Source organism: Lutra lutra, chromosome 8 (genome assembly GCF_902655055.1).
Source record: "Lutra lutra chromosome 8, mLutLut1.2, whole genome shotgun sequence".
Lineage (NCBI taxonomy): Eukaryota > Metazoa > Chordata > Mammalia > Carnivora > Mustelidae > Lutra > Lutra lutra.
The window spans coordinates 8,340,406-8,357,064 of NC_062285.1; the positions used below are offsets into that span (position 1 = coordinate 8,340,406).

Here is a 16,659-nt window from a genome sequence, read left to right on the forward strand (position 1 = left end):
CCCCCAAGTTCCTGTTTTTTTGCAGATGGATATTCAATTGCTACAGCACCACTTGATTAAACAAAAATTCTTTTATCACTAAATTGTCTTTACATCTTTATAAAAAATAGCCGTTCTTACATAGGTAAGTTTATATCTCTGCTGTATCGTGTCCCATGATTCCATTTGTCTATCAACATCAGTACCAAACTATCTTTATTACTGTAGCTTTACAATAACCTGAAGTCTGGTTGTTAGTTTTTCAACCGTGTTTTTCTTTTTCAAGTGCTTTTGGCCATTGCAGGTCTAATAAGCAATCAAGTGTTGAGGTGGTCGATTAGGGTAACAAGCTAAACTGAAAGTAACAATCACATGATAATGTAATCAAGAGGCAAAAAAAGAGGTTCCTGTTCAGCAGTGTTCTGTTTTCTTGTACAGGACAGCATGTGATGGGGGTCAGGCAGATGCAGTGTAGATGGGGGATTATCTCATTGCCAATGAGCTTCCTGAGGGGCATGAATCAGCCCTGTACCTAGGTAATGTTTCATAAAGGTGCATTATTGTTTACTGTTTTTTCATGTTAATGGGCTAATTCCATAATGCCATTGATAACTTTAAAACTGGTCCTAAAGGGGAATGATGCAGAGAAAATATTTATTTTTTTTCCATTTTTTAAATTAACCCATAATGTATTATTTGTTTCAGGAGTACAGGTCTGTGATTCATCAGTCTTACATAATACATAGCACTCAGCATAGCACCTATCCCCTCCAATGTCCATCACCCTGCCACCTACCCCGCTTCTACTCCCCTCCATTCCAGCCAGAGAAGATATTTAAAGCTGAGCATGTCTGTCAGCACTCTTTAAAATACCTTTGCAATTACTTATTGAAGTCAGAGATGACTGTCCATGAGAAGATGACCTCCAAACACCCATGTATGTATGGGACAGTTCCACTGATGTTTTCTTGGGAATGTGGCTTGTTACTATCATTACCTTGGAAATCCTTCATCATTGAAGACTACGATGTAGGTGTAAGGCATGATGAAACTAAACCGACTAGGGTTGATGAAGATCCTGATTTCATGTGCATGTCACCATGGGTGACGTAACTCCTAGAGATATTACATTTCCACGTAATAGTTTCTAAAGTCTTTTCTGTATTCTGGGATGCCTGGGTGGTTTGGTGGGTTAAGTGTCTGCCTTTGGCTCAGATCATGATCTTAAGGTCCTGGGATCAAGGACTGTGTGGGGCTCCTTGCTCAGCAGGGAGCCTGTTTCTTTCTCTGCCTGCGGCTTCCCCTGTTTGCACTCTCTCTCGGACAAACAAATAAAATCTTAAAAAAACTTATTTTTCTGCACTCTGCTTAACTTAGAGGTTGGGTAACAAAATTATTTTTATTTCATCTTCATTGTGTTTTGGCTTCCTGTTTAAGTCTTAGAATTTAAGTTGAACTGAAGCTATTCAAGGTCTGTGAAAATATTGACAACTAATATTTTCACGATAAGCATGTGAAAAACTTTCCATTTGTCAAAATTTCTATTCCCTTCTAATTCAGTTTAGAATCTACACAATTCCTAATAAACATCTGATTATATTTTTAAATTGAAGACATTTATTTTAGAATGATGGACTCTGAGTCAATGGAGTTTAAATCTACGAGCTCTCACATTTCATTTGAGAGGCACAACTCAATACTGGGCAACTGAAATGATGGAATTTTAGGTGTCATTTCTGCATTAGCGCTGGGATTCTTTGCTTGAGTAAATATAATTTAAAAATAAATCTGACTCTCAGGGAAATGAAAAAAAGTACTCTTGAACTTTCCCTTATCAGTTCACAAGCTCCTTGAGGTATTGTTCTTAAATATATCAAGAAGGGTTATTTGTTCAAAAAATAGTTCATGGTGGATCCATTGGAGAATGGGTTAGTATTCTTTTTTTTTTTTTTTTCAATGTAAAGCATTCGGCAAAATTTATTAGGATTCTTTCTAAGATTTAGAGACAGAAGTTTTAAATGGAAAGAGACCTTAGAGTTTATCTAAGTTGAGTCTCTTCACTTTACAGATGATTAAGGTAAAGGAGTTCAAAATTGAATGATTCATTGGTAGCAGTCTGTTGTAATGCATAGAGAACTGTGTTTGGCATTAGAAACCTGGGTTCCAGGGCGCCTGGGTGGCTCAGTGGGTTAAAGCCTCTGCTTTTGGCTCAGGTCATGATCCCAGAGTCCTGGGATCGAGCCCCGCATCGGGCTCTCTGCTCGGCAGGGAGCCTGCTTCCTCCTCCCTCTCTGCCTGCCTCTCTGCCTACTTGTGATCTCTGTCTGTCAAATGAAATGAATTAAATCTTTAAAAAAAAAAAAGAAACCTGGGTTCCAGTGACATAATTTCTTTGAACTCTGTTTTCCTCACATATAAAGTAAGGAGGTAGAAGCTTTTCACATTCATATCTCTTTTGGACTTATTTTATTTTAGATTATATATATTTATTTGAGAAAGAGAGAGACAGTGATAGAGGGAAGAAGAAAGAAAGAGCCAGTACAAGCAGGGGTAAAGGTGGAGGGAGAAGGAGAAGCAGATTCTATGCTGCAGGGAGCCAGATGTGCAGATCAACCCAGGACCCTGGGATCACAACCTGAGTCCAAGGCAGGCGCTTAACTGTTGGAGCAACCCAGGTGCCCCTCATCTGGATTTAAAGCCTGTAAGACTTGAGAGGTCAAAGAACGTTTTTACATTTTGTGGTCTTCAGTGAATTTTCATATATAGAAGTTATAACCTTTTGTATGGTTGTGATCTATTTTACTTATTATTTCCTAAATTCAACAGACATTTAATAGGTACTTAAAATTTGAAAGGCGTTATGTTTTATACTACCAGCCATTTCATTACAATTTGAAATGATACCAGATGGAATCATGTTTATCCATATCACCAATGTACTTCTTATTGTTTGTTTGTTTGTTTGTTTAGATTTTTTTTTTTTTTTTTTTTTTTTTTTTTTTTTTTGGACAGAGAGAGATCACAAGCAGGCAGAGAGGCAGGCAGAGAGAGAGGAGGAAGCAGGTTCTCTGCTGAGCAGAGAGCCCGATGCGGGGCTCGATCCCAGGACCCTGAGATCACGACCTGAGCCGAAGGCAGCGGCTTAACCCGCTGAGCCACCCAGGCGCCCCTTATTGTTTGTTTTAATTTAGCAGCAGGACTCCTTTATCCCAGTGTAAGTTTACATCATATATAATCTCTATTATCTTTAAAAAATGGGACTACTTTTCTGAATCAACTCTGAGATTCTTCCCCCCTTAGGTTCCCTGCTGTCTCATGGCTGTCCTTGAACCAATTATGGGGAGCCTAAAGATTCTTGGAATAACAGTTTGAAAACCACAAATGGAGTCCTATTCTTTGGGTTTATGAACAAGGAATCTGTGACCCAAGCCAGGTAAGTAATTTCATTGTAGAAAAGAAGCCAGAATAAGAATCTTGTTCTCTTCATTGATTTCTCATCCTGTACACAGTCTATGAAATTAAAGCACTCTCTGGGTTATTTCGTATTTCAAAGTTTTTGACAATGAGACAGATTTTTTAACTTGTTTGTTCTTTAAAAAGTTGATTAAATTTTGTAGGGTTATTTTTTTTTCAAAATCACAAAGGAATCTAGGCGAGTTAGAATTTATTTATAAAATGGACTTGCATAATATGAATTTGTTGTGCAGAATCCCTGCTTTGGTGTCTAAAAGGTAATTAATACCTTTCAAAACAGCCACACTCAGCCCATTACAGATGAACTGGCATATAGGGCTGTAAAGGTAATACACATATGAACTTTAACACAAATGATTTCCAACTAACTCCACTCTCCTTGACAAAACAGGCAGTTATCTTTGGGACTTGTTCAGGATAAAGAAATCCAATTCTATCCTTAGAAAGAAGCTTTACCATATGTCTTTTTTCCCATTTTTTTTTCATTAATGACACATCTTCCCCAAATGATATTCTAATGGCCAACATACAATACATAGAAGAGAAACACTATAATAGTTATTGAGAGGTGCTTGTTTAAATTTATACCAAACATTTAAATTTGAGAGTTAAGCACGGAATTTCAATTTTTAAAAGGCTCCTATGGAACTGAGGCTCAAAAATAGCTGAGAATAATATATATATTATAAGTAACAGCCTCCAACAAGTCTTTATTTTCCTCTTGGAGGTAATGCAGGATGACTCAGAAGAAATCTTTTTTCTTAAGTAAGAGAAAGAAGTGTTTTCCTTTTGCTTCAAAAAAAAAAAAAAAAAAAAGCCCAAATAAAAAGCATCTACTTTTAAAATGCAGAATATAATGCACATACAGAGAATGAAACAAAACATAAAGTTGCAGCTCAATAAATCATCCCAAAGTAAACGTTCATATTACCACCCCCAAGATCAAGAGCTAGAAGTTTGCCAGTACCTTGAGAAGATTCCCTGCTGTGTCCTTCCCATCAGTATCTTCCTGTGAATTGAAGAAAACACAATCTTGACAATCATGGCATCTGCCATTGTCCCCCTCCCATGTCTAATACAGCTTTTTAGGCTTACTACATAATATGTATCACCTCACAATACAGATTAGTATTATATGTACGTATGTATTTGTGTGTGGATTTATATACAGTATTCATATATTTATTGTCTATATGGAATCATTCAGTATTTAACTTTTTCTCTTCTTCCACTTAATATTATGCTTGTGAAATCAATCACATTGGATGTAAATATAGTTTAGTCATTTTTCAAATCTCTCTGTTATTACAATGCTGAATTAATCATAAGATATCTGGCTGGGAATTAGTTTTTCTTTTTTTCTTTTTATTCATTTTTAGTCATTATGAACAATCGTCTCATAAACATTCTTGTGTATGCCCCTTGGGGTACATGACAATGTACTTTTGTTTTTGTTTTTTTAAGATTTAATCTATTTATTTGAGAGAAAGAGCCAGCTAGCAGGAGCAGGGATGGGGGAAGGGCAGGAAGAGAGCGAGGGAGAAGCAGTCCCCCTCCTAAGCCCAGAGCACTTGATCCCAGGACCTTGAAATCAGGACCTGAGCCTAAGGAAGACACTTAGCTGACTGAGCCACCCAGGGGTCCCATTATATTTCTATTAGATATGTACCGGGAGTGGAACTTATGAGTTTTAACAAATGTGTATTTTAACATATGTAGATAATGCCAAAAAATTTTCCAGAGGTGACACTTATGGATGTGAAATTTTCCATTTAAGCACATACTGGCTAACATTTTACATTGCCAATCTTTTGAGGTTTCAGTATCCGGTTGCATATTTTATTGTGGATTAAATTTATAATTATGTCATGCCTGATACTGTGGGTTCAACATTTTTCAACACACTAATCAATTCTTAAAGGAAAGTTATCTCAGTAGATACAAAAAAATCAGTATTTATATACATTCATAATACAGACCTTTCACAAATAAGGACTAGAGGACAAATATTTAGAGCTCATAAAGACAATACACAATTCGCAAAATGTCAAAAATATTCTCTTGAAAACGTAAGTGTATCCATGACCATCACTTCAACTAACTATCATACTGGAAATACCAGCAATTGAACAAAAGTAAGAAAATAAATAAATGGCAAAATGAGAGTAATAGAAGTAGTAAAGCAACCATTATTCATAGATGATATAATTGTAATAACCCCCAAATCTACAAATACATTTTCAGAAACTTTTGCAAGATAGTTTGAAAATAAAAATAAAAAGAAATGGTCATTTCAAATGAAAACTAACTTTAAATAAAATTTAAATTTAAATGAAATTTTATATACATCATTAAAATATCAATATAAGGACCTGGAACAGAAGGAGGGACAAACAGATTTCTGAGGTAGTAAAACTATTTTTTTTTTTTTATTGTGTTATGTTAGTCACCATACAATACATCATTAGTTTTTGGTGCAGTGTTCCAAGATTCATTGTTTACATATAATACCCAGTGCTCCATGCAATATGAGCCCTCCTTAATATCCACCATTAGACTCACCCATCCCCCATCCCCTAACCTCAAAAACCCTCAGTTTGTTTGTCGGTGTCCACAGTCTCTCATGGTTCTTCTCCCCCTCTTACATTAACTCATTGGATACTTACAACAGCTCTATGATCTTTTGTCTCCACTTCACACATGAGAGAAATGAGACACAAAGCTTAAGTGGTTTCCCCAGGTTCACATAATCTAAAAGTGGCAGAGTCAAGATCTGAACCCAGAGTGTCTCATTATCTGTTCTGTTCCTCTAACTACATTGCTAAGATGTGATGAGTAAGATACTGCACTCTTCATGGTTAAACAACTACAATGGGAAACACTAAATTGAGGAAATAGGTCTATACTGTCATAGCCTTTCTTATGACTTTCTCTAAGCTTTTCTACGATGGTGGACTAGACTCTTTATGCACACACATCTGTGAATGTCGACGCTTATAAATACAGAAATGGAAGGTCTGTTTTTACTGTTTATCTTCCAGGCATTCATTTCCTCCCTACTATTCCATTTCTTATAAAAATTACATAAAACATTGGCAATGCAGAAGATCATTAAGACAGTGTGGTACTAGTATAAATACTGACAGACAGCTAAATGGAACAGAATTGAGATTCCAGAAATAAACCCTAAAATCTATGATCAGTTAATTTTTTTAAGAGTGTCAAGAAGATTCAGTGAGAAAAGAGTAGTCTCTTCAACAAATGGTTCCTGGACCACTGGATATCTACACGCTTAATATTAGCAATTAGAAATGGGCTGTTAAGAAGGAGCAGATCGCTCTCTGATATAAGGAAGTTGAGAGGCAATGTGGGGGGTTTGGGGAGTAAGAAAAGAATAAATGAAATAAGATGGGATCAGGAGGGAGACAAACCATAAGAGACTCTTAATCTCACAAAACAAACTGAAGGTTGCGGCGGGGGGGGTGGTCAGGGGGTAGGGAGAGGGTGGTTGGGTTATGGACACTGGGGAGGCTATGTGCTATGGTGAGTGCTGTGAAGTGAGTAAACCTGGTGATTCACAGACCTGTACCCCTGGGGCTAAAAATACATTATATGTAAATAAAAAAAATTAAAATAGGAGATCAATAATCATATTCACACACTAAGTAATTGTTTCCAATTCATATTTAATATTTACTGACCATGTGCTGGTCTTTTCTAAAACATTTTGGACAATACAAGTGAATCCCTATTTGACTATACGCATATGAAAAGACTACCTTTTATGATATAACATTAGGTGTTATGTTTCTTAAGTGACATATTTTATGCTTGAGTTAAAGAGTTAGATGTCTTAGTGTCAGGGTAAGGACAATGTAAAAATTTTAACAGAAACTCAATCATTTTTTTAAAGACATATCAGCTTTTGAAGAGATTCACTTGTTTTTGGACTGTCAGATGAAAAGCGTCATGCAAATTAAAATGTTAGTGCTGAAATTTTTATTTACTTATATTATTTAATCTTAGCTCTGAAATTCTATAATATTGTGCATGTTACTGGGATAAAGGTGACCTTGTAGAAAAATCCATATCAAGAGCTCAATACCGAGTATCACTTACAGCAGAGAAATCAACCTGTGTTGAAAAACTAGAGAAACAAATACTCTCATTCTTTATTTTCCCAAACTTCTACCCCCAGGGCGAAGTGCCAGCCATATTTACAGCTTAGAATTATTATTATTATTTTTTTTTATAGAACTTTTTTTTTTTTTAAGATTTTATTTATTTATTTGACAGAGAGAAATCACAAGTAAGCAGAGAGGCAGGCAGAGAGAGAGGAGGAAGCAGGCTCCCTGCTGAGCAGAAAGCCCGATGTGGGGCTTGAACCCAGGACCTGGGATCATGACCTGAGCCGAAGGCAGCGGCTTAACCCACTGAGCCACCCAGGCGCCCCTACAGCTTAGAATTATTAATGATTCATAAAATTTCCATTGACTCTTTTAATCGGAGATTGATAGTATCACTAATGAAATGTCCTGCCCAGCTGTGCTTGAACTATTCAACATTGCTTCTGTTTTTCTAGCCAACTTCCCAAAGAACTCTGGAACTTGTCATCATTCCAGTGGTTACCCTTAGGCCTCTGTACTCTATTTCCAAGTTAGGATGGCCAATGTGTCAGCAAAGAGATCTGGGGATTTGATTTAAAAATGGGATATCAGCTTTAAGTAGGCATTGATTTTTTTTTCCCTCTATGAATCAACTCCTAATGTTTACATGCGCTGTAGTGGGTTAGACAATTAATTATTCCAAACTTTGACTTATTATGTATGAAGAATATAAGTCAGATATATTATCTGTTTCTTATATTTTTATGAGGCTTGTAAGAAGAACTCCATTATATCTGTCTGACTCCCTGATGTCAAAAAGCCATTCTTGTTGAAATATTTCACATAAAAATGAGCCAACAAATCATTCAAATGGCTTTCCTATGCAGCAAAAAAAAAAAAAAAAAAAAACAAAACCATTTTAAAAGATTTTTTTAAAATACAATTAAAAGCATTATGGACATTTTAAAACAACTATGCAAGTCCCATACAAAGTCCCATACATTTATGAAGAAAACAATATTCTCCAGATTCTGATTGTTCAGTTTTGAGCTAATTTTTCCTCTCTTCTTCTCCACCAGTGCTAAGTGAACTGGTTCCCTGGATTAAGGATTGCACCTGGCCAGTTTAAGAACATGATAATTTCAAGGAACAATATTATGTGATTTCTATCTACAGTGCTTTGAAGCAAAAGAATTAAAGTCATGAACTCTTGCCAACGACTGGGTTTTATGTGAGTTTCAGTCATGACTGGGTAACTGCACATTTCTAGAATGAGGTGGCTTCAAGGAGACATCTTCATTTTTATTTTTCTTTCCATATTTTTTAGATAACCTCACACTGTATTATGCAAGATAATGTTAACAGTAACAATGGTATTAAGAATAATACTGACACTTTTTTTTTGAAGCCGTAGAAAGCACAGGAGAAAATATGTTTGGAATTAGCCTAATATTCTGCACTTTTCTAAAAATGCATGCAATAAAAACACAGCGTGGTGCCTCCTATAACTTTTTAATACAAACGCTTATCTATCCTTTTGTTTTTATTAGCGTTATTCATACCAGATAGTCTTGGCTAACGGCCTAGGTAGTCTGTTCATAGTAGCTTTTTTAGTCACAATATGAGTAAAACTGAGGAAGAGTGAAAATTCTCGAGTGGATAATCCAGACAAACAGCTGTTCCTTGTTTCTCTACAAAAGAAATAGGGGCTACTTGAAGATAGAATGTGTTGTGGTAAAAAGCAATAAAGTATCCTTAAAAAGAAACCAAATATCCTAAAAAAAAGGGGGGGGGAATAATTTTCTTGGATGTTCAAAGTTTAAATTCTCAACAATAATAAAAATATTTCTAGCTCAGCAGTTTCAATGCCGAAAAGATGCAGGATTCCTTTATTGGGTGAACCAGGTACTGCATTTTCAGAGCATCTACCTCTGTCTATTTGCCCCAAACACAGTGTATCGGCTCTCCTTTCACCTGAAGGCTTTAATTCATTATCTGAGATATGACAAATGAGAAAACTAAATGAAAAAAAAATGCTGTATACATATTTTAAGGTATGAGTCACACCTGAAATAAAATGTGAGTTTAAAAAAAAAATTACTCCTGATTAAGAATGCAAATCTCAAAGAATATACCACGACTCACCAACCACTGAACTAAAGATGTCAGCACCGAACACAATCTCTCTCTCAACTATTTTAAAATAGAAAGGAAGGAGACCCTCTTTGTAAAATTAGACCTATGCTGACCTAGCTTCATATGTGAACTATCAAGATTTTGAAAATGGAAATTCTGATATAAAAATGATGGTGTCATTCATATTATTATACCTTTTAAGAACAAAGATCTTGAGTAGGAGTTTGTTAAAGTTATGATGCAGTGATAGTAGTGATAGCTCAAGAAGTAAAATGAAAATCACGGTAGGCCAGTGCAGCTAGAGTTTAGCTTCAACATCACTTGGGTGAAAAGTTTTCAAAATCGTCTTCAAATGATATGAATGGGAAGTTTGCTTCTCCCTCTTTTGACAGAGTGTGGAGTGAAGCCAAGTGTGGGCGCCTGGATGGCTCAGTCCGTTGAGCATCTGCTTTCAGGTTGGGTCATGATCCCAGGATCCTGGGATCAAGTCCCACATCAGGTTCCCACTCAGCGCAAAGCCTGCTTCTCCCTTTGCCCCTCGCCCTGCTCTCTCTCTCTAATAAATAATTAAAAAAAATTAAAAACAAAACAAAAGATTAACAAACAACAACAAAAAGCATAAGCGTTAGCAGCAACTGTCAAAGCAGGCTTCTGACTTTGTCCTCTAAAGAAAAGTAATTTAAGCAGATCTGTGGTCAATAAATCTTTCCCCTTACTCATAAATGGTACATAATAAATATTTTATTCATATTTACTTTTATCCTAGTAAAATATATATTTGTCAAAATTTACCCCAGATTACAGAACAGTTTATATCTGTGATAAATTGTAAGAAAGCATCAATGAAGAATCAGATTTGGTTGTGATTAAAAATATCAAAGTGTGTTTGTTGCTGTTGTTGTTCTGTATGTATAAAGCCAAGTGCTTAACTGTAGAGTACAGATAGATAAAACATTTCCAGATGATTTGTGAGGTAAGAAGCGTAAGTGCTGAGAGACTCCAGGATGGCTAGCTTTTTAAATTGATGTTCAGTTAGAGAATATCTTAATTTCAAATGTCCCAAATAATCAGTTATTTCTGTACAAATTCCCCCATCTTAGTGAGTTTTAGTTATCAATGTATTGAGGGACACATACTATAAAGTAAAAAATTCTAAGTTTTTACTAATTTGAAATCTAGTCAATATTCTTTTACAAGGAACTTATTTCATAAATATGGCATTAAAGAATAACACTGGATACACACAGTTTTTCTCCGTAATGTTCATTCCTATGCTTTTCCTCCTTTGCAATGGAACTCTTAAAGTCATCTGCCTAACTGATAGATCTTAATCCAGGGTGGCGATCACATTCCCTTGGATGTGACTGATTCAGCATGGAAATGTGACCGTATTAGGCTGTAAGTCATGGGAGCGAGTGTGTGGCTGGCTTTGGGAAATTTAATCTCACCAACTAATGACAATCATAAGAAAAGAAAGGAAGTTTCCTTTCTTCTGTTGGATATTAATAGACCTACATAAACCACCTAGAACTTTGCAGAATTCTTTCCGGTGGGGGCGGGGGGGGATTCACAAAAAGACAAAGTCAACAGAACCAATCATGGGAACCTATAAAACGAAGAACTTGATTCTTGGTGATGATCATATTTGGTGACTGAATTAACCAACCTGTAGTCACCCTGCCTTGGGTCTCCCTAACTGTAAAAATAAGTCTTCTCGTTGTTTAAGCAATTTAAGCCTAAAATTTTTGTTACTTGAACGTAAGGGATCTTAAGTGATAGTGATTTCAGCAACTTAGCAACTGAGAACTGTTAAAAAAAAAAATTCTGTTCAGGTTTCCTTTTTGTACTTTGGGGAAAAATACTCCCAAGCATACTGCTTATGAGAACTGTGACTTTTAAATGGCTATGGAGGTAAAATTCCAGTTTTCCCTTTTATATTGATTTTAACTGCGTACACTGATTATATATATGTGTGTGTACACACACACACACACACACACACACACACACACACACATATGCCATGTTCCTATAAAATAAAAAGGTTTTCTAAGGGCTGTGTTTCTTAGAAAATAGGTATACTATAGATTGAGAACGATATGTTCTGTTAGTTAGACAGAGACTCATATGATATGCAGTAGTAAAAACTGTTAATCCAAGAAGTAATTAAAAACTCCTTACCATATGTAAGGTATCCTGACAATATGGTACTTTCTAGAAAACAGCATCATGCCGTATCAGGCTTTCATGTCTCTATGGCTGTTTAGGGAATATACTGGTGACTGAGGAACAACTACACACACTGTTTTGTAGGACATGGAGGATTCTAGGAAATGCCTCACAGTAAGTTCTGAGAAAGTTTTTAATCTATCTATCAACAGATACATTTATTTATTTTTAGAGTGAGAGAGAGAGAACATACAGAGGGGAGGGGCAGAAGGAGAGGGAGTCTCAAGCAGACTGTGGGGGCTGAGCTCTGCTGAGCGCAGAGCTGAACACCAGTCTCCATCACGGGGCTCTGAGATCAAAATCTGAAATAAAATCAAGAATCAGAAATTCAACTGACTATGCCACCCAGGTGCCCCTGTGAGAAAGTTTTTAAACTGTTTGCATGTAATCAAAGATGTCTAGACAGAGGAGAAGAAGAGAAAGTTACTGCTTAAGAGAACAGAGTGAAAATATTTTCTATTATAAAAAGCAGTTAATAGTTACGCACGAAACATTTAAGTGTCAATTCTGCCCAAATGGCCACTTTATCAACTTGGCTTTATTTAATATTTTAGGCTAGTTACTTTCCTGGACACTCAAGAGACTGTTAAAAGACTTTAATCACAGTTGGAGAGAATTCAATGATGGCGTATTCCAGATAACTCAACATGTGGTTGCAATCAGAGTACTGAAAAAGAAATGACAAACAAACAAAAACATGTCTTACTCATGGGAATCTGAACATCTAATCTATATTTATAACTCCTTGTCATATTTTTTGTACCAGTGTGATCTTGTGGTTTGTAGGTTCAATAATGCCTTAAAAAGTAAAATACAATACAAAACAAAACAAAATAAAAACAAAAAACAAAAACCACATACACATTTAAATAGATTACGGATTCTAGTGGTTTAGAAAGATAACTGTAATATAACATATTCTGTACCTATTTTGCCTTGAGTATTAGCTCTAGGTCTCTCGCTTTCTCTCTCTCCCACTCCCCATTTCTTTCTTTCTTTTTTTCTTTTTTAAAGATTTTATTTATTTACTTGACAAAGATCACAAGTTGGCAGAGAGGCAGGCAGAAAGAGAGGGGGGAAGCAGACTCCCTGCTGAACAGACAGCTCTATGTGGGGCTCAATACCAGGACCCTGAGATTGTGACCCGAACCGAAGGGAGAGGCTTTAACCCACTGAACCACCCAGGTTCCCCTCCCACTCCCCATTTACTTCTTCCCCTCTCCCTCTTTCTCTTCCTCATACTTTTTTCTCTACTTAAATCTCACCACAAGAAGTAGCACTATTATAAATGTCTTTTTCTCATAATGACATATGGAAATTATTTTTCTGTACTTAATTAGGTAACAAGTAAAGCTGTTTTTTTTTTAATTCACAGATGTCAAAATATATAAAACACATACCAACCTCCCTCCCCCCATTATATCATCTAGACAAGTCTGCACATTTGGAATATACTATTTTGGGAAATCATATTTAGCCTTCTAAATTCTAATATTTCCACCTTTTAAAAAACACCCTTGCAGGGCGCCTGGGTGGCTCAGTCTGCCTTAGGCTCAGGTCGTGATCTCCTTGTCCTGGGATTGAGCCCCAAACCTGGCTCCCTGCTCGGCAGGGAGTCTGCTTCTCCCACAGCCCTTCCCCCTGCTTATGCTCTCTCTCTCTCAAATAAATAAATAAATAAATATCTTAACAAAATAAAAATTCCTTGCATTTGAATTAAATTATGGCTAAAATCTAAAACACCCAGAAATTCGAAGGCATAAACCCAGGTAATTTATCTGGCACGCCTAAGTCAAATCAGTCCTACACAGCATGGAAGAGGTAATCATCTTACTCAGAGTACTTTGACTTGAAAGGTTTTACTCCTACATCAAGCCCAATTGATTCTCTGTCCTAATTTTGTTTAAGGCAGATCACATAGATTGCAGCTGTGTCAATCAAAGCTGATTGGCTTTCTTCTCCTTTTAAAATATCTGGACAGGTTTTAATAGAATCTTTAGATAATGTATACCCTAAATAAAGCTCTTTTGTGAGCCTCTGTTGCCTCAAAACAACTTAGAAATTACTCGTTCACTCACATGTCTGTTGATCATCTCTAAGATCTGATCTCTGGTCCCAGGCTGGGGCATGAAACACACAAGCAAGGAACAGATAGAGTAACGTGGCCTGTCTGGCAGAGTGGCTTAAAGTAATGTTTTGATGTTGGCAATCTTGAATGAGTCAGGGTTGTGTAGCATAACCTTGATTACTTTATTCATTTCTTTCTTTCTTTTTTTTTTTTTTTTGTTAAGATTTTATTTATCAGAGAGAGAGAGGGAGAGAGAACGAGCACAGGCAGACAGAATGGCAGGCAGAGGCAAAGGGAGAAGCAGGCTCCCTGCAGAGCAAGGAGCCCGATGTGGGACTCGATCCCAGGACGCTGGGATCATGACCTGAGCCGAAGGCAGCTGCTTAAACAACTGAGCCACCCAGGTGTCCCTATTCATTTCTTTTTAAAGAAAAAAAAAAAAAAAAGGACAACAAACGTATGTTTTTACTACAGATTTTGAGTATAAAATGCTTGCCACACAAAGTAGGACTCAATGACCACCTAGTTACTAATATTATTATCACTCCTGTCATTGAGGGAGGTAGTAAAGGCAAAAGTAAAAGGGGGTAGGACATACTGCTCCCCAGTCTGAACTACAGCTGGGGCAAGGACTCAGGGAGGCTCTTCAGGGGAGGAAACAGAGTTCTGAGCAGCTCTTTTGTTTCGCAATTCAAACAGCTCTAGAATCTGCTAATTGTTCTGCTTCTTATATAACACTTTTTGTTATTTATAGACAAAACATTACAAGCTTTTAACTACTCATCAATTATCTTTGCTGAGACATGAATGGAAGTTTGGCCATTAAGGGGTTTGGAGGCAATTTGCTTATAGAGGTTATTTCCATGCTGTTGTCTATTTCCTAATAATCATGCATGATTCCACACTTAGTTTAGAAAACTGTATATAAGAATACATAAACAGAATAATTTTCTGGAATGAGATGGCCCTTAATGTCTCTTTTTCAGTTAGCAAAGGCTTCCAACCACATTTTAAAAGAGCATGGAATTATATCCTATATGGTTTGGCCAAATTTATGACTACGTGTAATCTTCCTCAATGGAATTACAAAGCAATAACTTCTTTAATGCAACTATTACTCTCTATCATTCTCTAAATGTGACTGAATTTTATAAAATGCAAGCAAAAAAGGTTACTTGTGTAAAATAAAGGACTCCACAAATTAGATTAGGGCACAGAGAGCTTTTTATTATTTTATTTTTAAAAATAGTTTTAGATTCACAGCAACATTAAGCAGAAAGTAGAGATTTCCCAGATACCCTCCTCCCTCACAAACACACAGCCTCCCCCATTATCAACATCCCAAATCAGGCAGCGCATTTGTTACAACTGATGAACCTACATTGACACTTCGCAATTACCCAGTGTCTATAGTCTACATTATGGGCCACTCTTGGTGTTGGACATTCTATGGGTTTGGAGACATTTATAATGACATATCCCCGACTATAGTACCAAATAGGTTTCACTGCCCTAAAAGTCCATTATGCTATGACTATTTACCCCTCCTTCCCTTCAAACTACACAAAACTATCGTCTCCATATTTTGGATATGGATAGTGTCTCCATATTGCCTTTTTCAGAAAGTCATATAGTTGGAATCATATAGTATGCAGCCTTTTCTTTTTTTTTTTTTTTTAAGATTTTATTTATTTATTTGACAGAGAGAGATCACAAGTAGATGGAGAGGTAGGCAGAGAGAGAGAGAGGGAAGCAGGCTTCTTGCTGAGCAGAGAGCCCGATGTGGGACTCGATCCCAGGACCCTGAGATCATGACCTGAGCCGAAGGCAGCGGCCTAACCCACTGAGCCACCCAGGCGCCCCAGTATGCAACCTTTTCATATTGACTTTTTTTCCTTAGTAAAAGCCATTTAAAGCTGGTCCATGTCTATTCAAGGCTTGATAGCTCATTTATTTTTAGCACTGATAAATATTCCATTGTCTGGATGTACTACCATTTGTTTATCCATTCACCTACTGAAGGACATTTTGGTTGCTTCTAAGTTTTGGCAATTATGAATAAAGTTTCTACAAACATCCTTGTGCAGGTTTTGCATAGACATAAGTTTTTTACTTCTTTGGGTAAACCAAAGGGTGTGATCTCTAGATCATATAGTAAGAGTGTTTAGTTTTTTTTTTTTTTTCTTTAAAGATTTTTTATTTATTTATTTGACAGAGAGAGATCACAAGTAGACGGAGAGGCAGGCAGAGAGAGAGAGAGAGGGAAGCAGGCTTCTTGCTGAGCAGAGAGCCTGATGCGGGACTCGATCCCAGGACCCTGAGATCATGACCTGAGCCGAAGGCAGCGGCTTAACCCACTGAGCCACCCAGGCGCCCCAAGAGTGTTTAGTTTTATAAGAAACCAAGATATATACTGTCTTCTAAAATGGTTGTACCATTTTGAATTCCCACCAGCAGTGAATGAGAGTTCTTTTATTTTTTAAGATTTTATTTATTTTATTTGACAGAGATCACAAGTAGTCTCTCATTGTTGTTTTAATTTACATCTTCCTGATATAAAGCATCTTTTCATAAGCTTATTTGCCACTGTATATATTCTTTTTGTCAAAGACTGGAAAGGGCTTTGGCCCAATCCTGAATAAGGTTGTTTATTTTCCTATTGTTGAG

At 36.6% G+C, this 16,659-nt stretch overlaps 1 long non-coding RNA gene across 1 annotated transcript; it reads left to right on the forward strand.

Moving 5' to 3' along the window:
- The first annotated feature begins 414 nt into the window (after window positions 1–414).
- On the forward strand, window positions 415–8,766 carry LOC125106102 (uncharacterized). The gene is made up of 3 exons (XR_007129226.1): window positions 415–515; window positions 3,280–3,412; window positions 8,639–8,766. It is a non-coding gene; the product is annotated as an uncharacterized LOC125106102 (long non-coding RNA).
- The last annotated feature ends 7,893 nt before the right edge of the window (window positions 8,767–16,659 follow it).